The sequence below is a fragment of the Rhinatrema bivittatum genome, chromosome 1 (genome assembly GCF_901001135.1).
Source record: "Rhinatrema bivittatum chromosome 1, aRhiBiv1.1, whole genome shotgun sequence".
In the NCBI taxonomy this organism is placed as follows: Eukaryota; Metazoa; Chordata; class Amphibia; order Gymnophiona; family Rhinatrematidae; genus Rhinatrema; species Rhinatrema bivittatum.
This window is the reverse complement of record NC_042615.1, coordinates 507,657,442-507,680,671: the sequence shown is the minus strand read 5'-3', so window position 1 is coordinate 507,680,671 and position 23,230 is coordinate 507,657,442. Positions and strand designations below refer to the sequence as shown.

At 43.1% G+C, this 23,230-nt stretch overlaps 1 protein-coding gene across 2 annotated transcripts in view; it reads right to left on the bottom strand.

Moving 5' to 3' along the window:
• The window catches only part of LOC115096451 (catechol O-methyltransferase A-like), a 71,668-nt gene extending 48,696 nt beyond the window's left edge, over positions 1 to 22,972 (bottom strand). Inside the window, exon 1 of one of the 2 annotated variants that reach the window (XM_029611078.1) lies at positions 22,799 to 22,972. The gene's annotated coding sequence lies outside the window, so the exon portion shown is untranslated. The remainder of the gene's footprint in view (positions 1 to 22,798) is intronic. The other variant, XM_029611060.1, reaches the window with a different exon arrangement.
• Positions 22,973 to 23,230: the final 258 nt, after the last annotated feature.

Genomic DNA, 23,230 nt, shown 5'->3' with positions numbered 1-23,230 from the left:
GTGTAACTGCATAACTGAGCTGAACTAGACTGAATTGCTTTAAGTTGTTTGAACCTGAAATCCCTGTCTGTCTCTTAAATAAGAGAATAGGTGAGGTTAATGAGCTGAGCCTCCAAAATGGGCTCGATGTTACTGGAGTGTGGCCTGGGAGAGATTCTGGGTTGGGGAGGCCCTTGACGTTTTCCCCAGGGTGCGGTAAATGGTTGATAATATTTTGATTTGGAAAGAAATCACTCTAAGACAATTACTATGAACAGCCACTAGATGGCACAGTAAATGGTAAAATGAACTCTGAGGATAGCTTTCAAAGAATTCTATGTAGCCCCATATGCGCGGAGCTCTATTACAGCATTTTATATCTTGCGCATATCAGGTGCATCCAGATTATAAAATCTGCACGTGTTAAGTGTGCATGCGAAACAAAAAATATGCGCATACATTTGATATTTATAAAATAGCATGTGCACAAGTACAAGCTATTTATACACATATGTGCTAATTTTACATGCATAATTCCTTTGACAATTCACCTCTGTGTATATTAATGAAGTGATAGGTTCTGGATGGAAGATTGGGATCTACTATGAATGTCTCCTTTAAGAGATCTGGGAAAAGGGTCTTCTAGGGGGAGTATTCTTGGGATTATATAAGGACAGTGTTCAAAGTCTGGCAGGGGGAGTTATGAGAAACACTCAAGAAGAGTGGGGTGTCCAGGATGCCTCTCTTTAAGGAGAGGATTCCACAGGGGCTTTCTTCCTCAAGGGGGAAGCCCAAGGCTGGAGAGGAGTTTCTTCCCACCAGGGAAACAACCAGGGGCCTTGTCCTGGGTCTGAAGATAGAAGAATGTTAGTACAGTTAGTGCAACTGGGTTCAAAAAAGGTTTGGATAAGTTCTTGGAGGAGAAGTCCATTAACTGCTATTAATCAAGTTTACTTAGGGAATAGCCACTGCTATTAATTGCATTAGTAGCATGGGATCTTCTTAGTGTTTGGGTACTTGCCAGGTTCTTGTGGCCTGGATTGGCCTCTGTTGGAAACAGGATGCTGGGCTTGATGGACCCTTGGTCTGACCCAGCATGGCAATTTCTTATGTTCTTATGTTCTTAATGGTCAGAGGTTCCACCATCAGTGGAAGATCTAGGAGACGAGAAGGCCTCGGAAAGGTGAGAGCAGAGGAAATTGGAAAAATCTTCAGCTACTACCTAAAAGATGCTTGAAGTCAAGGATATAGAATCTTAGAGCAGCGCTGGAGGTGCCGGGAGCGGGACAGAGGATCCCTTGCTTCCAGCAAGCAAAAGGAAGGTACTGGAGGGGGTGGGGAGGGTCGGGGAATGGGGGGTATCTGCGGCCATCTCTCTTAGCAGGAAGGAAGGGAGGGGGTAGGCTGCTTAACAAAATAGAGAAAAAAAAACTGGCACAGGGAGCCTCTGCTCCCAAAAAAGTTTTTGGAGGTGAAATGAGAATGGCCCAACATGGGCTTTTCTAAGATTTTATGGTGATGGGGAGGGAGGAAATTGCCCCGGAGACCCTCATATTTGAAAGCTTTTACGTTTTTCATTTTTATGACAATGCTTCTTAGCCGGATATCTTTTCAAGATATCCGGCTAAGTAGCAAGTTATCCAGCCACACATGGCCAGATAGCTTAAAAACATAAAGCAAGTATAGTCAGCGGGATGTTTATCCCGCTGACTATATGGGTCAAGTCCACTGACCGCCCTACTGAATATGGACATCTTCATGTTCTGTGTACAATTTGCTTTTTGTTATATGGAGAAACAAAGTTAGTGAGTGTCCTGGCAGCAGATCACTGATTGTATAAGAATCAGCCAGTACAGTGTATCCTCTTGGCTCATTCAGTATGGTCGGGGACAACTTTTAAATTGTCTCCATAAGGCCAGCAGAATCTTAGTAACACCAGTGTCCTGTGTTTTTAACAGGATTGTTCTTGGGATGGGGGTTGATCACGATTATTGCATTTAAAAGTTTAAAAATCTCAGGAAGAGAGACCATATGATGGGATTTCAGAGGCGGGAGATGGAGAAGCTATTTGTAAATAATCTAGCTACAAATCTAGCAACTTTGTCACAGCTCTAAAGTTTCAATCAGATTCCCTACTTAAGGAGCATTTCTGGAAGCAGGAAAGCGAAAGAGTGGGAGATCTCTTCTGGCTCACTTCCCCTTGCCACAGCCCCTCTTCAGAACAGGGTCTGCTGGTTGAATATCTCTTCCTGAGATTGATGTGGGTACTCATAGGCGCTTAGTCTCAGTGAAACACTTTTTGACATGTCACACAAGAAATCATTATTCCTTTTCTCCTAAGATTTTGATTTTTTTTTATCACAGGCAGCCTTTAACAACAAGCATAAAACTGTAACATGACATTTGTGTTAGCTAGATAAAGATGCTGAGCTATAAGGTTGTAAAACATTTTGAACTGTTTCCATCCAAAAACAGAGACAAGGTCAGTTTACATTTCATCCAAGATTATAGAAACATATCTAGAACTAGAACTAGAACTAGGATGAGGCCAATCGACATTCCATCTAAGATTATAGAAAATATTCTTAGAACAAACACAAGACTGCTAATGCCGCAAATTCCAAGAAAACATTCACATATCAGGAGACAATTAATTATCTTGGAAAATGAGAGCAAATTACCATATAGCCATTCAGATTATTTGTTTATAATAGAAAGCCAATCATAGAAATTGTGACAATTTTGTAAAATAGTTTAGGGGTTGGAAATATACAGGTGTAAATTCTATATAATGCTTTGCTATCAGTAAAATCATTTGAGAGGGAGTTTATGCTGCTGTCTTGCATGACACTCTGCCTCTCCATAAGGTACCTTATTATTTAATGTCTAAGATTTATATTATTTTATAGCATTTAATAAAAAAAATTTCTCTACAGCTAGCTTTAAGCATTCTTATTTCAATAAACCACAACAAAACACACTGGGGAATCCAATGATGTCACTGCTGAGCTCTCTCCACTGAAAGAAGAAAGGAGGAATCACAGCTAACAAGAAAAAAAAAGAACTGCAACTTTATTACCTTAGTAGTATGACAGACTGACAGTAGCATGTGTCCTGGTGATGCTTCTGTGTAAAAGGCCACAGGCCAAGCATGGACAGAGGTAGTGGAGTTGTTGAGTGTTCGGATAATGTGGCTAAGTTTGTACATTAATTTTTATTGAAGAAGATTTTCAATTAAGCTTCAAAATAAAAATAAAGTAGAAAGAAAGACTAATGACAAGATGGGTAGGACTCTGAGTGTAATCATTACACCATGCTAATCAAGTCAACTCTCCTTTTATCAAAACCTTTTATCAAAAAATGGTCATAGCACTTTCAGCATAATATGCATAAAAATGTAAATATATCAAATCTGTTTTTTGTTGTTTGAATATTTAATACAAGATAAAGTCCAGTTTGTTTGAGGTTATTTTAGAAACCTCAATATACAAGCATAAATCAGGGTCCACTAGTAAATTTGCACAAGTAAAAAGGGAGTGGGCCAGGGCATTCCAGGGAGGAGCCAACATTTACGCGTGTGAGAGAGGCAATGGTGATGGGGCCACTTGGCAATAGTGATCATAACATGATCACATTTGAACTAATGACTGGAAGGAGGACAGTATATAAGTCTATAGCTCTAATACTAAATTTTCAAAGGGGAAATTTTGATGAAATGAGGAAAATAGTTAGAAAAAACTGAAAGATACAGCTGCAATGGTTAAAAGTGTACAACAGGCGTGGACATTGTTTAAAAATGCCATCTAAGAAGCGCAGTCCAGATGTATTTCATGCATGAAAAAAGGTGGAAGGAAGCCAAAAAAAACAACCTTCAAAAATTGGAAGGATCCATTTGAAGAAAATCAGAAAAAGCATAAGCATTGTTAAGTGTAAAATATTGATAAGAGAGAATTTGAAATGAAGTTTGTGGTAGAGGCAAAAACACATTTAAAAACTTTTTAAAATTTATACAAAGTAGGAAATCTGCAAGGGAGCCAGTTGGACTGCTAGATGACCGAGGGGTTAAAGATATGGCCATTGCAGAAAAACTAAATGAATTCTTTGCTTCTGTGTTTACTAATGGATGTTCGGGAGATACCGGTTCCAGAGATGGTTTTCAAGGATGATGAGTCAGATGAACTGAACCAAATCACTGTGAACCTGGAAGATGTAGTAAGCCAGATTGACAAACTAAAGAGTAGCAAATCACCTGGACTAGATGGTATTCACACCAAGGTTCTGAAGGAACTCAAAAATGAAATTTCAGATCTGTTAGTTAAAATGTGTACACTATCATTAAAATAATCGATTATACATGAAGACTGGAGGGTGGCCAATATAACCCTAATATTTAAAAAGGGCTCCAGGGGTGATCTGAGAAACTACAGACCGGTGATCCTGACTTCAGTGCTATGAAAAACAGTGGAAACTATTCTAAAGGTCAAAATCACAGAGCATTTCGAAAGACATGGTTTAATATAACACAGTCAGCATTGATTTACCCAAGGGAAGTCTTGCCTCATAAATCTGCTTCATTTTTTTGAAGGGGTTAATAAACATGTGGATAAAGGTGAACCAGTAGATGTAGTGTATTTGGATTTTCAGAAGGCATTTGACAAAGTCCCCCATGAGAGGCTTCGAAGAAAACTAAAAATTAATGGAGGCGATGTCCTTTCGTGGACTGCAAACTGGTTAAAAGACAGGAAATAGAAAGTAGGATTAAATTGTCAATTTTCTTAGTGGAAAAGGTAAACAGTGGAGTGCTTTTGCATGAATAATGCTGAGAGATAGAGAGAGACTCTTTAGAATGCCTTCATAGTAGTCAACTATTTATATCACTATAGGAGGGCCAGCTAATAACGTGAGGTGAGGTTTTGGTGGTGGTTTAGAGTTTTGGAGCCAGTTTGACATGCAGAGTGAGACATACGAACAGCACAGTACACCTTGGTGAAGATCTGATGTCAGTTGGAGTGAGGAAAGTCTCACAAAAATGAGATTTCTACATTGTTCTCTCTCTCCCACCCATCCCTTTCAAAAGTTTGCATTTGTTTCATGCAGTACCACAATTATTGCATGTGTTATGCTGTTAACGCTATAATGCATTTTGATGAATGACCCTGCAATTTTGCAGATGATACAAAATTATTCAGGGTAGTTAAATAACAAGCAGATTGTGATAAATTGCAGGAGGATCTTGAGACACTAGAAGATTGGGCATCCAAATGGCAGATGAAATTTAATGTGGATAAGTGCAAGATGATGCATATAGGGAAAAATAACCCTTGCTGTAGTTACACTATGTTAAGTTCCATATTAGGAGCTACTACCCAGGAAAAGGATCTAGGTATCATAGTGGATAATACATTGAAATCGTTGGCTCAGGGTGCTGTGGCAGTTAAAAAAGCAAATAAAATGTTAAGAATTATTAGGAAGGGAATGGTAAATACAAGGAAAATGTCATAATGCCTCTGTATTGCTCCATGGTGAGACCGCACCTTGAGTACTGTGTACAATTCTGGTCACCACATCTCAAAAAATATATAGTTGTACTGGAGAAGGTACAGAGAAGGGTGACCAAAATGATAAAGGGAATGGAATGGCTCCCCTATGAGGAAAGGCTAAAGAGGTTAGGGCTGTCCAGCTTGGAGAAGAGATGGCTGAGGGGGGATATGATAGAGGTTTATAAAATCATGAGGGGTCTAGATTGGGTAAATGTGAATTGATTATTTACTGTTTCGGATAATAGAAGGACTCGAGGCACTTCATGAAGTTAGCAAGTAGCACAGTTAAAACAAATCAGAGAAAATTATTTTTCACTCTATGCACAATTAAGCTCTGGAATTTGTTGCCAGAGGATGTGGTTAGGGCTATTAGTGTAGCTGGGCTTAAAAAAGGAGGAGGAGAAGTCCATTAACTACTATTAATCAAGCTGACTTAGAGAATAGCCACTGCTATCACTTGCATTAGTAGCATGGGATCTACTTAATGTTTGGGTACTTGTAACCTGGATTGGCTACTATTGGAAATAGGACGCTGGGTTTGATGGACCCTTGATCTGACCCAGTATGACAACTTCTTATGTTCTTATATATTTTATAAGCAGTTTATGCATGTGAATGTCATGGTTGTGAGCCCTTAGGCTGTGGCATGGTTGACACAGTGGGTTGAGCCTTTGGGTTCCAGAGGCCAGCAGAACTTAGGCGAGTGTCTCTTAAGGAGTGGTCTGTGAGAGTCCAAGTATGGGCACTGTTCAAAGCAGACAGCAAGCAGACAATGTCTGGATCTAGGCCAAGGGTCAGGGCAAGCAGCGAGCAGACAAAGTCAGAATCCAAAGCAGAGGTCAGAACTGGGGAATCAGGCCAAGGCAGACAAGAGACAGAGACTAGACACTGAGGGACAAGACAGGACAAATTGGACAAGGCAAGGCAGAGAGGACAAGGCAACAAAGGCAGGCAAGCGCAAGGACAAGGCAAGGCAAGACAGCAGGATACCAAAGTAGGCACAGGGACACTAAAAGAAGGCACGGGAATAGCAACACATACTGCAAGGCAGGAGGACCTGTTGCTGAGGCATCTGTAGTAGTGCAGCTGAGGCTTAAGTGCCCAACCGCATGATGTCATCACTAGGTGCTAGCAAGGAGATTCCCGCCATAGGAACCTTCAAGAGGCAGCGTGCCTTGCCACGCATATGCCTAGGGAGAACCAGGGGGAAGCGGTATGGCAGCATGCTGGCTGAGTCAGCAGTAAGCGTGGTAAGTCATGAGCCTGTCCCCTGGTCAGCCAAAACTTTACAGTACCCCCCTCTTAATCCCCCTGTCCAGGCTTCTAGGCTTGAGCTTCTGGGGAAGGTGCCAATGAAATTCTTTCATGAGTCGGGGGGGCTTGAACATTGGAGGCAGGCTCCCATATGTTCTCTACAAAGCCAAAGCCCTTCCAAGAGATGAGGTATTGAAGTTGGTTCCAAATTCTCCTAGAGTCAATGATTTCCTGGACTTCATATTAGATGTCTTCCTCTGATGTTACCTCTATTGGATTAGGAGGGAGTCGTGAAGGCCATGACAAAAGTAGAGGCTTGAGTAGTGAAACATGGAATGCACTGTGAACCTTGAAGGTCCGTGGTAGCTTTAACTGAAAAGCTACTGGTTCCATCTGGTGATTGATAGGAAAAGGTCCAATGAAACCGAGAGAATATTTAATAGGAGTTCTGAGCCATAGGCTGTGGTTACTTAACCATACCAAGTCCTCCAGTTTGAGGGGGGATGACAGCCTGTGCCTCTTGTCAACTTGTTTTTGTATTAACCTGCAGCTGCTGTAGGGAGTTGGCGGATCTTCTGCCATAGCTCCTTGAGGTTTTGGCACATGATATCGGCTGCGGGAAATGGGACACTGAACCAACACTGAAATGGAGATCAGCATCCGAGGATGTCTGCTAAACACAATTTGAAATGGAGAGGATCCAGAGGAGCTTCCCACATGGTTATTGTGGCAGAATTCTGTCCATGGAATGAGGGAGGTCTAGAAGTCCTGTTAATTGACAAAAGCTCTCAAGAAACCCTGAAGGATTTGGTTGGTTCTCTCTGTCTGTCCATTACTCTGTGGGTGATATGCAGACGAGAAGTCCAAGGACATTTCCAGTCTTTTGCAGAGACTTCTCCAGAAGCGAGCCATGAATTTCACTCTGTGGTCAGAGAGGATGTGCTCTGGTAAGTCAAGGAGACTGAAGTTATGTTGAAAAAAAAAGAGAGACAAGCCAATTCTGGCACAGACGGAAGTCCAGAAAGTGGTATGAAGAAAGCCATCTTGGAGAACCAATCCATAGAAGTAAAGCCATTAGAGAGAGGTATGTCTGTGATGAAGTCCATTGCCACATGATTCCAGGGTTTCTTGAGGGCTGGCAATGACTGTAAAAGCCCCCAAAGGCAAACATGAGAACTCTTATGAATAGCACAATTGGGACAGGATTCCACGTAGTGCTGCATATCTCGCTTTACTTGATGCCACCAATAATGGCAAAGAACTAGTTCCAAGGTCCTGGCGAGTCTCTGCTGGCCTGTTAGGCAGGAATCATGGACCCATTTCAGCACTTTTTCTCACAACCATTTTGGTACCACTATCTTCCCTGGTGGATCAGGCACCGCTGAAGTGACCACGATTCTGGCTGGATAGATGATGTGATGAGGGGGTTCCTGGGAGTCCTCAGTTTCAAAGGATTGCAAAAGAGATTCAACCCATTGGTTTTTCTCTGCCAGCTGGTACCTGAGCTCAAAATCAAAGCTGTTACAAAGTAGAGACCATCAGGTCTGTCATGGATTTAGGTACTGGGCCTATGGAAAATATTCCAGATTGTTATGGTCTGTGAAGATCGTGATTGGATGTCTGGCCCCCTCCAGGGGATGGTGCCACTCCTCCAGGGCCATTTTTATAGCCAGGATTTCTCTGTCCCCAATAGTATAACTCTTTTCCATTGGGCTGAACTTCTTGGAAAAGAAAAAGCATGGCACAAAGGTCTCTTGGTTATTGTATTGAGCAAGGACAGCCGCTACCCCAAAGGCAAACGCATTGACTTCCACAATGAAGGGTTTAGAGGGATCCAGATGCTGGAGACAGGGATCTCAGAGAAATACCTGCTGGAGGAGGCAGAAGGCTTGTTCTGCTTCTTTGGACTGTCTGGTGTCGGTATTCTTTTTAGTAAGAGTGGTGAGTAGGGCCACCAGGGAGGAGTATCTGTGCATAAACTGTCAATAATAATTGGCAAAGTCAAGTAATCTTTGCAGTGCTTTGAGTCTGACGAGTTGAGGCCAGCCTTGAACAGCCTTTACTTTTTCTAGGTCCATACATAGGCCATGCTAAGAGATGATGTTACACAGGAAAGGCAGTTTATCCTGCTTGTAAGTGCACTTTTCAAGTCTGGCACATAAGCGGTTCTCCCGGAGCCTCTGCAATACTTGTTTCACATGCTTGCGGTGCTATACCAGGGTGCGAGAGAAGATGAGAATACCATTCTCATGTTCTTCAACATGGGAATACAGAAAGTCCCTGAAGATCTCATTGACCATATTTTGGAGTGTTGTTCAGGTCAAATGGCATGACCAAATACTCATAATGACCATCACAGGTGTTAAATGCTGTTTCCATTTGTCTCCTTCCTGTATTCAAATAAAATTATAGGCTCCTCTGAGCTCCAGTTTAGTGAAGATTTGTGCTTCACGCAGGCGATTGAATAGTTCTGTGATCAGGGGTTGTGAAGTTCTTTTGAGTTATTGAATTGATGATACCTCTATAATCTATGCACAGTTGAAAAGAGCCATCTTTCTTGCTCACAAAGAAAAATCTGGTCCCTGCAGAAGACAAGGAAAGGCAGATGAAGCCACGCTACATGTTTTCCTGATTGTAAGTGGACATGGCCACAGTTTCAGAGACTGAGAGCAGATAGACCCTGCCTCTAGGGGTCCTCTTATCTGGATGCAAAATCTGTGAGGTGGCAGGGTCTCTGCTTGCTGCTTACTGCTTCCTGAAAACATTTGCAAACTCTGTGTACAGAGCAGGAAGGCTCAGGAGGTCTAGGATCTGTGTCCGAGCTAGGGTGACCGGTGGGAGGATCATGGAGAGACAATGTTCTTGACAGAAAGTTTCCCAGCAGACAATCTGGAGAGCTTCCCAATCTATGGAGGAATTGTGAAGTATGAGCCAGGGCAATCCAAGTGTGATGGGACTGACAGCCTGGGGTAGAACAAAGAAAGAGATGCTCTCCTGATGCAGAAGTCCCATCTGAAGCATAATAGGACCAGTAGCCACAAATAGGCAGCCAAGAAGAGGTTCACCATATATTGAAGAGATGGTCATTGCTTTGTCCAAAGACACCATCAGAAGATTGTATTGGTGAACCATAGCTGCATCTATAAAGTTACTCCAAAAATCCAGCTATATGTGGGACTCAATTGTGACTTGCTTTCTTGCAACCGTCATACGTAGCGTCAGTAGATTAATGGCTTATAGTGTCAAGCCCATGAAACACTGGGCTTGAATAATCATAGGTTGCTGCAAGTGTTAAAGAGCAAATACTGTGTGAATACTACAAATATTTGCACTTATCGGTTTCCACCAGAAGGGCAGGTAATGTTTCACATCCTGAAGTACAGGAAGTCACAATTGAGTCCCACATATAGCTGGATTTTTTGAGTATTTTGAAAGTTTCTGTTTTTCAGCTATCCTGAGTGTTTATAATTTTCTATAAAGTTACCACCAGCTCCGGAATCCAAAAAGGCCTTGGTTTGTACCTCTGAATCTTGGAAGAAAAAGAGAACTGGCACCAGTAGCTGTGGAGAGGACAAAGGCCAGCCTAGGGTTGCCTCTCTGACCAACCCTAGGCTCTGAAATTTCACGCCTTTTCTGGGCAAGGACTGGCAAAGTATCCCTGGGCTGCGCAATAGAGGCAGAGTTTAAGTCGCCTATGCCTCTGCTTCTATTCTTCAGAGAGGTGGAATCTCGAAGTTGCATGGGTTCTTCCGAGGCAGCGGTGACCAGCTCATCTGTTGTGGTGACCAGAGGCCTCTGGAATTTGAGAGTCAGTCTGAAATACCAGCAGGATGCCTCCCTCTCACGGGCTTGCTCCTGGAACCGGAGGTCCAGCCATATGGCCAGGGCAATGAGGCCTTCTAATGCGGGCGACAAATCCTATTCTGCCAATTCATCTATTATATGATCTGTCCGGCCTTGCCAAATGATGGCAGTAAGGCTGTCTTCACCCCAGTGGAGTTTTGAAGCCAGGGTGCAGAACTGAATGACATAGTCGCCCATGTGCGACTATCCCGCCTGATGCAGAGCAGCTCAGTAGCTGCAGACAAAACCTGACCAGGCTCGTCAAAAACCTACCAGAACTGGCTGAGGAAGTTGTCCAGGTTTCTCATCAAGGGATTGTCCCACTCCAAGGGCAGGGATGCCCAGCCTAGTGCAGGTAATATCCAGTAGAGACAGCATAAAAGATCCTTTGGTACAATCCGAAAGAAAACTGGCGGCCTGCAGGTCAAAGTGCATTCTGCACTGGTTGATGAAATCTTAGTAGCCCTTAAAGTCACCCTCATACCTGGGCAGTGGCGGAAGATGTGGCATGGGTCCCATTGCCTGAGTCGGAAAGGCTGGGGGAGGCACCAGTGCAGGTGCTGGAGCATGAACCTGCATGAAGTCCATCCTGGCCACCAGGCATTGAAAGATGCCAGACAGACATGTTGTTGAGCTAGTCTTGTTGTTGCTGGACCTGAAGTGCCCACCCGGAAATAGCTTGAGCTGGAGCTTCACCTGTACCAACCTCATTCCTCGCGGGTTGAGCCTTTGGGGTCCAGGGGCCAGAGTGCTTAGGTGAGTGTCCCTAAAGGAGCAGGCAGAGAAAGTACAAATATAGGCAGTGTTTAAAGCAGGCAGCAAATAATCTGTCCAGGCTAAGGGTCAGGGCAGACAGTGAGCAGACAAAGTCAAGGCAGAGGTCAGAACCGGGGAATCAGGCCAAGACAGACAGAGACTAGACACTGAGGGACAAGACAGGGCAAGGCAACGGGACAGCAAGACAAGGCATGGAAACACTGAGACAAGGCATAGGGAGTAGCAACACATACTGCAAGGCAGGAGGCCATGTTGCTGAGGCATCTGTAGTAGGATGGCTGGGGCTTAAGTACCCAGTGTGTGATGTCATCACTAGGCACTGGCAAGCAGATTCCCGCCATGGGGCCTTTAAGAGCGGCGTGCCAGGGGAGAGCTGGGAGGAAAGCAGTATGGTGGCATGAAGGTGAAGTCAACGGAATCCCAGGCCACAGCAGTAAGTGCAGCTGGTCGCAGGCCCATCCCACAGCCGGCCAAAGCATTACAGTAAATTTGGCAGCTTACTTGCATATATTTTAATCCTGCTCAATATCTGGAGTAAGTGATCATATATGTCTTAGAAGTGAAGTCTAACTGAGTGTGGGGGGGGGGGGGGGAGGGATATGGGTGAAATAGTGGGACTTCAGGTTGAAGAGCCCGAATGGTCTCGATGACCTGCAGATGGTCTGGGAAAACTGGTGGACCAATTGGTAAAACTGGTAATTTTATTGTCATGCGCATAGAAAATCTCTGACATCTGCATATAAAAGCCAATTATTGGAAGGTAAATGCGTCTAAATTATGTCTGTACAATCTACTTGAGTATCCCCTTAAAATTTGAAGTAAAGATACACGTTTATCAATTGTGCACACTTATCCGGCTAAATTCCAATTTATCCGATTAAATTTCAACTTGCTACTACTTATCCAGATAAGTTCGATTAAGTAAGATAGCCAGATAATTCTGAAAAAAAAAGCCCTACTTAGATGGATAAGTCTTAAAGCGCTACTTATCTGGCTAAGTCAGGGAGCCATTGCCAATGCCACCAACTCTCTTTTTGCGGCCCTGAGCATCGCTGTCACTCCATGTGGCTCTAAGCCACCAGCCGACACCATCTCTGCCTTCTTGCAGCAGGAAAGCCACCAATGCTCCACTCCAGCTCCTGACCTCCTAGGCATGCGTGCGCGCCTCCCTTCCAGATTTAAAGGGCCAGCACCAGGAAAAGCTCCGTGGGTGTCATCGATGACATCATCTTCCAGGGACTATATAAGGATACTCCCTGCCTTCATCCGATACCTTGGCAATAGGTCCTCTCTCCTTGAGACGTGCATTGCCAGATCCTGCGTTACTGAGTTCCTTCTGTGCCCCTGGGTTGACCTTGGCTTTGACTTTGGTCTGGACTTTGACTATGAGCTATGCTGCCTGCCACAACCCTTGCCTCGTTTTCCAGGCTTACCAAACAGGCAGTGAATCCTGGTTCAACTCCAGAGGGTCTGTATGACCTCTTCATTCTGTCACAGGTCAGACAGGCTGGGCTGGGATTTCCCCCTAAGGCCAGACTCTGGGTCAAGGCCAGACTGGGTCTTCTGCCTGTACTAGCCACTTTCCCTGCAAGGTGAGCCCTTGGGTTCTGGCAGCCAACAGGACTTAACTGGAACACAGCACAGGCTGAGAGCTGGAACACGGCTAGTTCTGAGGACAAGCAGGAGCTGGATACAGGTACTGAGGGCTGGTAGGAGCTGGGTACAGGCAGAGCTGAAGACACAGACTGGAACCAAGGGCACGGCTGGGATTGAAGACAAGGGCTGGAACAGAAGACAGGCATACAAGGGCTTGAAGAGAGGGCAAGGCCTGATCTGGAAGCAGGGACTTGACTGGACAGGACAAGGACTGGATTAGGTTTGGATAAGGACAGGACCAGGACAAGCAAACAACAAATTTTGAAGGCCTGAACAGGCCACAAGGCAAGGCAAGAGGCAAAAGTAGGCCAAAAGGCAAGGTAATACAAGGAAGCAAGGATGGTCAGGTCAAGGAGTCAAGGTGACTCAACGAAGAAGCAAGTAGTGTATGGGGAGGCTGTGCTAAACAGGCATGGAACTGCAGCATCATGTGATGAGCAGGGAGGTGGCTAGAGCGGCTGGGAGCGAGGCTCCCAGATGACCTCTGCTGGCTGCATTGCAGGCATCTATTGACATAGCTGGATAAGTAGCATTTTAAGACTAATCCGTCTAAGTAACGCTTTTTCCAGTCTTTTCTGGCTAGTAACACCTTTGCCGCTACTTGGCTGGATAAATTGTAACTTAACTGGATAAGTGCTGCATGTTTAAGCACATATTTGCGCGTATTTATAACCCTGCACATATCATATACATGCAGGTTATAAAATATAGTAGTAGTAGTATCTTTGCACGTGCCCATATATACATATATATATGGGCGTACACAAGCAGCTTTTAAAGTTATCCTCCCTGCAAGCATATGAGCAGCAGCACAACAGCACAAAATGTGTGCCTAAGAGTGTGGGGCAGATATTCAGCCACGGAGCAGCTAGTTAAGTTAGCTGGATATAGCTATCTCTCTTCCTTAATGGGGATATTCAGTGGCATGGCCATGCCACTGAATATCCCTGGCTATCTTAAAGTTAGCCGGTTTTGTCAAACCGGCTATCTTTAGGACAGCCCTATGGGCTGACCAGAGTTAGCTTCATTGCGGCTAACTCTGGACCACCCCAAAATGCCTCCTGCCTGTCCCCTGTACCGCCCCTGAATTATGTGCCTAAATATCGCCGGCTGTCCATTTAGACGGATAACATGTCAGTCATCCGTCTAAATTGCTTCTGTCTATCAGCCTCCCTGTGTTTAGCTGTGCTATAAAGCAAGAGTGAGAGCAAGAAAGTGTATGTATCTGTGTCAGTCAGTTTGTGTGTGTGTGTGTGTGTGTGTGTGTGAGTATATGTTTGTGTGTGTGTGTGTAGCTGTGTTAGACTGAGTAAGAATGTGCATGTGTGTGTGTGTGGGGGGGGTATGTGGCTGTGTAAGTGTGCATTTCTGTGTGTGCCAAAATGTATTGATCTGAAACTATGAGTGTGTATGTCTCTGTCAGATAGAGCAAGCAAGAATGTGTGTGTGTGTGTGTTCTGTCTGTCAGAGAGAGCAAAAGTGTATATTAACCACTCCCCTTCCTGCCCCTCTACTAATCTACACCAAAAGTCAAAATTTCCCAGACATGCTGGCTGGCATCACTGTGTAGCAAAATGTTCCAGATACTTTCTTTTTTGTGCTGCGGTAGAATGTATTCTTTTTTTGGTTAATTTTCTAGCTACTTTTTAACCCAATTTGAAGACATTTCACAGTGTATCTGGTGACTTTCTTTAGGTAGGAGTTGGCAACATTGCTCCAGCCTGGGCAGATCAGGATGAGGAAGCAGCCTCAGCAGCTGTTGCTGTCCTCCGACCAAGCTCAGATCAGTGCAGGGGTGCAGAAAGGGAAACCACCACCACTTCCATGTAGCCCCCCCCCCCCCCCCCCCAATCTCCTGAGGCAAATCTACCACGAGACACTGCCTAAAATATATGGTTCAAGAACAGAAGGCTGAAAACCAGAGTCTTACAAGCCCGTGATCATTTTTCTGAATATGACCATAGTTACAGAATTGTCTTGGGATTGCAATGAGGTCTTTCAAGGATGTCTGGAGCATTATTTTATCACCCTGAAGACACAATTAGTGAGTGGAGAACTATGATAAAGGGGACAGTGTCCAGAAAGAGAATGGACAAAGTGAAAGTTTAACAAAAATGCGGAATATAAATCTAATAAAATAAATAAATAATACAAGTGGCTAGTAAAAGTATTTGACCCCCTAAAAAAGTCAGCAGATTTGGGTGGATTACAAATGACACTTAGACAGACTGTTCCAGACCGTATATCTATTGCAAACCAGTATGCTCTTAAAGTAAATTTCAAAGTCACAATTCATTTTTCTGCATTTTTTGTAAAATAAAATTAAAAACTGAAAAATGCTGTTTGCATAAGTATTCAACCCCTGTGTAAACTCCAAGTTTACACAAATGAAAGATATTGCCCTAACAACTGGCCTCTACCTGTGAATCATCAAAAAAGGTCAGCTTTTTTGGATCAAAGATCCCTCCTAATTCTAGTACCGTTGGTCAGACTGTGAATCTCTGAAGAAAAGCTGTGAAAATGAAGATCAAAGAGCACTCTAAGGAAATTAAAAATAAAATTATAGACATGAACAAACAAGGAAAAGTTTACAAAATAATATCCAAGTGCTTGGATATCACAGTGAGCACTGTTGGATCAATTATGAGGAAATGGAAGCTGCATCATACCACCCACATACTGCCTAGACCCTCAAAACTGAGCATCAGAGCAAGGAGACTTGTGAGGGTAGCAAAGGAGAGGTCAACAATCACTTTGAAGGACCTACAGAGTTCAGTGGCTGAGACTGGAGTGGAGGAACACCAGTCAACCATATCAAAAGCTCTGCATACAACCAGGCCCAGTGCGACCGGGTGTGCAAACCATGCAATTGCACATCCTCACCCGGGGGTGGGTGGCATCGGGAGCAAGGAAAGGCCCATGCTACCACCAGTGAACCCGATCCAACTGGCGGTGGAAGAAGCAGGAGGCCCGTTGTGGCCACTGGTGTTCCCCATCCCACCAGCGGCAGAAGAATCAGAAAGCCCATTTGGCCACCAGAGTTCTCCAATCCACCGGTGGCGGAAGAAGCCCATCCTGCAGCTCCTCCTCAATTACTGGCCCTATCGCAATTCAATACTCGCGGAGCTAGCGCTTCCTGTATTCTCATCTCACGATGAGATGAGAATACAGGAGCCTGCCTGGGATGGGTGGATGTGGATGTGTGTGCGTGTGCATGCTTGGGAGCCTTCCTTGGATGGGCAAGGTGTCTGCAGGCGCGAATGGGAGCTGCCTGGGTTGTGTGTATGTATGAGAGAGAGAGAGAATGGGACTGCAGGTGGATTCCAACCTGCCAGCAGCTAAAATGAAGAGGAGGGCCTGGGTGCTGCTGGCAGATCCCAACCAAAGAAGAGCTGGACATGCCTGTGGGTTTGTCTGAGAGGAAGTGTATGTGTGTATGAGCGTGTGTGTATGTGTGTGTGTGTGTGTGTGTGTGTGTGTGTAAATATAAGAAAGCGAGGACACAGTTTGAGCACTCCACTCCCACTAATTCACGACAATCTCAGGGTGACTGGAAATCAAATGTTCCTAGGTATGGAGGGCATGAATTTTTAAAATTCTTTTTAGTTTTATTTTTCAGATGTTATTTAATGTGTCTACTGTTTTGAAATATTTTATTGGTGTATGCGACATTTAAAAAAATTGTATGTGAGTTTTTAATTATTCAATCTAACAGGAAAAAAATTATTCAATCTAACAGGAAAAAATAAAAAGAAGGGACCATATAACAGAAACTCTAGCAGAACTACATTGGCTACCAATTGAATACAGGATCAAGTACAAAGCCTTATGCACAATACACAAACTAATATATGATAAAGAAGCAGACTGGCTAAATACAGCTCTAAGAGTCCATGTCCCACAAAGGAACCTTCGTTCAGCTAACAAGGCACTACTAACAATCCCTACAGTAAAATCAGCAAAACTAACCCAAGTAAGAGAAAGGGCCTTATCACTGGCTGGGCCCTTTCTATGGAACACGATGCCACCCGAACTCAGATTACAGAGTGACATCAAATCCTTTAAGAAAACCTTAAAGACATGGCTCTTTAAGCAAGCCTTTCCAAAAGAAACAAGGGGGTAGAGAGGGAGAGAGAGAATGAGAAATACAGAAAAATGCAGCTAAGAATAAATGGCATCCCAATATTATAAATACATAATACGGTAGAGAAATAGACCGAAATAAAGTACCTCAATAAACTTTCCCAGACTAATCCATCACTACCCAAAATTTTTAACTTTATGAATGATATTGTAACCATTTTTAGTTGGCACTTGTTAGAATGTACGATACCTACCTACATATACCTATTTGTGCCTATTTGTAAACCGTTGCGATGGTACATAACTTAGCGACGGCATAGAAAAGTTTTTAAATAAATAAATAAACAAACAAACAAATAAATAAATAAATAAATGGATTATTTGTCATCTGTTTTGGAATATTATTATTAGCATGTCTTTACTATTATGATTATGTATTTATTTTATTTCTTGATTTTATTGTTTGATGTTTGAGGAGTCTTGATGGTTCTGGTTTTTATTGTTCCATTGCATGGAAAGTCTGGCTTCTTGTGGTTTCCATGTCACATTTATATTTCTACTTTATAGTTGCTCTATTCTGTATTTGGTGAGGGTCTATTTATGCTCTACATGTGTGACTGAATTGAGGCATTCCCCTAATAGGAAGTGTATTAGTGTTTTAGGGCTTTTGGAGAGTCAAGTTCACATACAACACATGTTACAATAGGCCTAATACCATATGGGTTCCAAGTGTGATTTTACAGGCTTTCTGGTTGGCATCACAGCAGGGCAAGTAAATATAATGTAAGTGATATTTTTACTCAGAATATGGTACTTTGATATTTGTTATTATAAATGCATAACTCTTAACTCTGTGTGTGTGTAGCAGGCTGATGGCGGAGGTTTGGGGTGAGGGCATTGTGCAAGGCTATAAAGTTCGCCTAGGGCCCCTACTAATACCCGGGGAGGGGGGGATGGGAGGGGGCGACAGATGGTATCAGTTTTCAAATTTTGTATCACTGAAGGGAGCTGGGATTTTTTTTTTTGTGGGCCCGGGACAGACAATGAATGAACAAGGGGTGGGGTAAGCAAAGCATTTGTTCGCACAGGGCAGCAAGGAAGCCTGTACCAGCCCCTGCGTGGGAGGGTGGAGTCATTACTGAAAAATAAAATACATCAAAGCATGTCTGGAGTTTGCCAGAAAGCATCAGAGTGACCCAGCTAAAATGTGGGATAGGGTTTTGTGGTCAGAGGAGAAAAAAATGGAGCTTTTTGGCCAAAATTGAAATGTTATGTGTGGAGCAAACCTAAGACTGCCCATTCCTCAGCAAACACTATCCCAAAGGTAAGGTATGGGGGGGGGGGGGGGGGGGGGGGGAGTGACCAAAATCATGTTGTAGGGATGCTTTTCCTCAGCAGGGATTGGGCATCTTGTTAAAATTGAAGGAGGGATGGATGGTGCAACATGCAGGGAGATTCTGTAAGACAACCTGCTTCAGTCTGCTAAAAAACTAAAACTTGGGAGAAAGTTCACCTTTCAGCAGGGCAATGATCCCAAGCTCAAGGCCAAATCAACACAGGAATGATGGAATAACAAAAAGGTGAATCTCTACCATAGCCAAGTCAAAGTCCAGATCTCAGTCCAATCGAGAATCTGTGGTACTGTTTGAACATTGCAGGCCATAAGTGTCATCCAACCAACCTGAACAACCTGGAGCAAATCTGCCAGGAAGAATGGGCAAAAATCACTCCCAGTGTACAAAACTGGTAGGAACTTACCCCAACAGACTTATTTATTTATTTATTTATTATTTTTCTTATACCGAATTTCATGACAAGAATCACATCAACCCGGTTTACAATTAACAATGTGTGTAAAGCAGAGGGTAACATAGTAATCAATATTCCAACTTCAAACACAAACAATAGGATGGAAGTGAGAAAGTTACAATAAAACAGGGAGAATTAACTTGGATCTGGAAAAGGGGGAGATAACTGAGCAGTATAGTCCTTACATTGCAGACAATTGCATAGTTGTATAGTAAGAAAGAATCTATATGATACAGTTGTGTAACGTGATAAAAGGGTGCTGGGTATGAGTGTGGTTTCTTTTTTCAAACCAGTTTTTGAATAATAGTTAGTGCTGTTGGGTGGCGGTTTTAATCTAGGCCTGGGAATGCTTTTTTAAAAAGCCAAGTTTTTAGTCTTTTCCTAAATGTTAGTGTGCAGGGTTCTTGTCTCAAGTCAGGTGGGATAGAGTTCCATAGAGGTGGACCTGCTGAGGAGAAGGCTCTGCGACTGAGAGATTTATGTTGGTAGGTTTTGGCATGTGGAACCTGTAGTGATTCTTTGTAAGATTCCCTGATGGGTCTGGTGGATGTGTGTTTTTTAAAGGGGATTTGTAGGTCGAGCCGAGTGTGATGGTGGATGGCCTTGTAGATGGTTGTGATGGATTTGTAGATGATTCTGTAGTGAATCATCTACTTAAAGCTGTACTAGTCTGAAGGAGTTGAATACTTATGCAAGCAGCATTTTTCAGTTTTTAATTTTATTTTATAAAAAATACAGAGAAATAATGAATTGTGACTTTGAAAATTTACTTATGAGCATACTAGTTTGCAGTAAACATACTGTCTGGAAGAATCTGTATAATTGTCACTTGTAATACACACAAATCTGTAGACTTTTTAAGGGGTTGAACGCTTTTGCAAGCCACTGTATATATATAAATGGTGATACCTTTTTATTGGTCTAACCTAATACATTTCTTGACTATGGGCAGGATTCCCACGAAAAAAAACGGGCGGGGGGTGAAGGGGGGTGGGCCTGTGAAAGGCCACAGCTGTTCGCACTGCGGTAGTGTGATTTCACCAGCCGCGATGAGGCTAGCTGCAGCCTTTTGCAGCAAATAGCGACACTGTAAAAGGTGTAGCTATTCGCTGTGCTACTGCCGGCGATAATGTGCCTCACATTATCGCCGGCAGCAGTGCCGCAGCTGACTCCTCCCCCTCCCCACCCTGACTCCTCCCCTCCAGCTAATTTAAATCCTATCGCACGCGATAAACATTTAGAAAATAACCCCCTTTCTTTGGAGAGCTAATACTCTCTTTTTCCTGAAGACGAGAGTATTAGCTCTCCAAAGCTAGTCAAGAAATGCATCACATTATTCCAATAAAAAGGTATCATCTCTCATCTCTGTGTACCTGCTCTCTTTTAGACCACTTGTATTTTTATTTTTTGAATTATTGTATTTATTATTATTTTTATTGTTAACCGCTTAGATCTTATAAACATTTGTATATGCAGTATAAAAACGATTTTAAATAAATAAATACATCTTTTATATATATATCTTTTATATATAAGCAGAAAAACATTCCAAAGGACTGGACAAAAGAGCACTAGTACTGTTGTTATGGAATTAATTAAAACAGAAATCTTTATTAATCATTCACAGAAAAATAAAATTAAAATAAATGAACACCTTAATGTTAACAAATGTGGCACAAACAATCATGTGACCCTTCCACAAATAAGTATTGATAAGTTAAACATGGATCAATTGCAGACTATGCACTCCTATGGCGTGAGTGCTAATATATGTGTTGTCAGTGCTTGACCATCATGGCACAATTACTTTCCAGCAGTCTGTTACAACAATAATGAACAGGAAAACTGTTTTAAACAGGAGGTATGCTTTACCTTGATAAATACAATGACAATGTTGGAAAGCACAAAAAATGAGTAGCCAGTGTATTATCCAAAAAGTGCTTGCAATAAATCAGAAAACAAATAGGTAATGTGTTCCTCCTGGGTATGGTGTCAATTGCCCTGACAAGGCTCTTGTTTCACTAAAAGCGGCTTCCTCAGGGGGGAAACTCCTGGTATAAAGAACACCCGATGATCTTTGGTAGGCTTCTCATCTAACAGGGAGAGAAACCAGGAGTATATGGGCTAAAACGCCCTTTGACTTGTTAATTATTGATAGATTGGCTCAAATACTAGACTGGTGGAGAAGTTTCAAACATAATCAGGCTGATACAGTACAGTGCGCTCCGGTGGAGCGCACTGTTAGCCCGCGTTTTCGACGCTCTATTTTTACCCCTTATACACTAAGGGGTAATAGTGAGTCGAAAACGTGCGGCCAAGCCCTCTGAAACTAATAGCGCCCGCAACATGCAAATGCATGCTGATGGCCCTATTAGTTATTCCCGCGCGATACAGAAAGTAAAATGTGCAGCCAAGCCGCACATTTTACTTTCAGAAATTAACTTAGCGATATTAAGTCGGAGGGCCCAAAAGTTAAAAAAAAGTAAAAATTAAAAAAATAAAAATTAAAAATCTGCCCGGGGCCCGCAGGTCGGAAGACAGATGCTCAATTTTGCCGGCATCCGTTTTCCGAACCCATGGCTGTCAGCGGGCTCAAGAACCGACACCGGCAAAATTGAGCGTCGGCTGTCAAACCTGCTGACAGCTGCTGCTCCTATCAAAAAGGAGGCACTAGGGACGCGCTAGGGTCCCTAGTGCCTCCTTTTACCATGGGCCCTCATTTGCATGTTGTTCCCTCATGAATCGTGCGCATAGGAGAGTGGCCTGTGCACGCGTCGGGAGAGCGGGCGCTCCCCGGCTCTCCCACGACTTTTACTGAATCGGCCTGTGAGTGAGTAGAAAGGTCACTCAACATTAAGTGGCCAAATTAGTGTGCAGAGAAAACATAAGCAGACTTAACTCAGCACACTGAAGGAACGTGACAGTCAGGCAAGGAGACCCGCACATCTCAATAAAAATCCACTGTGTCTGAAAACGCGGGCAGAGCCCCCGCTTCAGGCTGCCTCGCGGTAAGGATCATGATTGAAAATGTATTTACCATGGCTAAAGCCTTCCTCCCACTGTGAATTCTCACCAGCAGGAACCAATAATGAGGTGCCTTATTTTGTAAAGCCTTTGTTTCTATGCACTCAAGTAAAGTAGCAGGGCAGCCAAACTACTTCATCCAAGAAAGAGAACAGGCCACCAGGCTTCAGCCTCAGCTCCCTAACACAACTTGTGGTATGTGGAAAGCACAAGAACTGGAAACTTCCAGTGGTGAGTCAGCAAACATGAAGTCATATCACAAGAGATTTGTAACACTTCTCCTACACTTTTTTTTCGAGACAGAAACCTAGGAGGGAGGGAGCTGAATTAAAGCTCCCAAAATCCAATTATTATTTAACCTAGAGAGCAAGAAATCAAAAAGGTACTTATACAATTAGTGACCGCATGAACTGAAAAAAGAAACCCATACAAAATCGACCAGCTGAGAAAATGACAATTGTGCTGCTGATCACAGAAGATCTGCAGATGAATCATTTCCTCATGAGCATTTGCAAAAGCAAGTAGAAAAATGGCTTTAAACAATCCCCTGGAAACAAATAATACCGGACAGAAAAACTATCCCAGACTCCTTCCAACATCCACCAAAGCTGTTTCTGGAGAAGACAAGTTTCTCGACTCAAGTTAAGCTTCTAGGTGTTGATTTAATTTGCCATCAGACACTAGTTGAGTGTCTGTCTGTTTGTAAGATTCTTGCTTGACTATTGAAGATCCATTTTTTTTTTCCTTTTTTACTGCCTCATGTTTTGGGGTTTTTTTTTAATCTTCTCTTCTTATTCTTTTAAAATTCTAAATGCAAAGCTTCAATGACTTACCTAACTAGAAGTTTTTCTTTTTTGGAGAGATGAATCATACAGGGAGCAGAGCCAGTGCCTGAGCCTTCGCAGCTGTTGAACAAGGGAAACAGTGTCAGCAAGATTAAAATCAAATGCGCAGAGAGAAGGAGGAGAGAGTGTATGGCCCTGAATTTTTAAGTCCGCCTGCATGACCCTCCCCGTCCCCCTTGCCCCAGAACATTATGTTACTTGTAGTCATGGTTTTTAAGTCTGTAAACAACTTTAGATCCCAAAGCGCATATAGAGGAGAAGATGACAAATAGAAAGAAACTACACCTTGACATCGTCCTGGGAGTTATATCAAATGGTAAACGATTCTGGGCATGATGCCAGAAAGCCTGGCACTATTAACAGATTGCAGCAATAGTTTTTGTGCAAGCTGCTTGTGGAAGAGTGGATATCTGCAGCGGC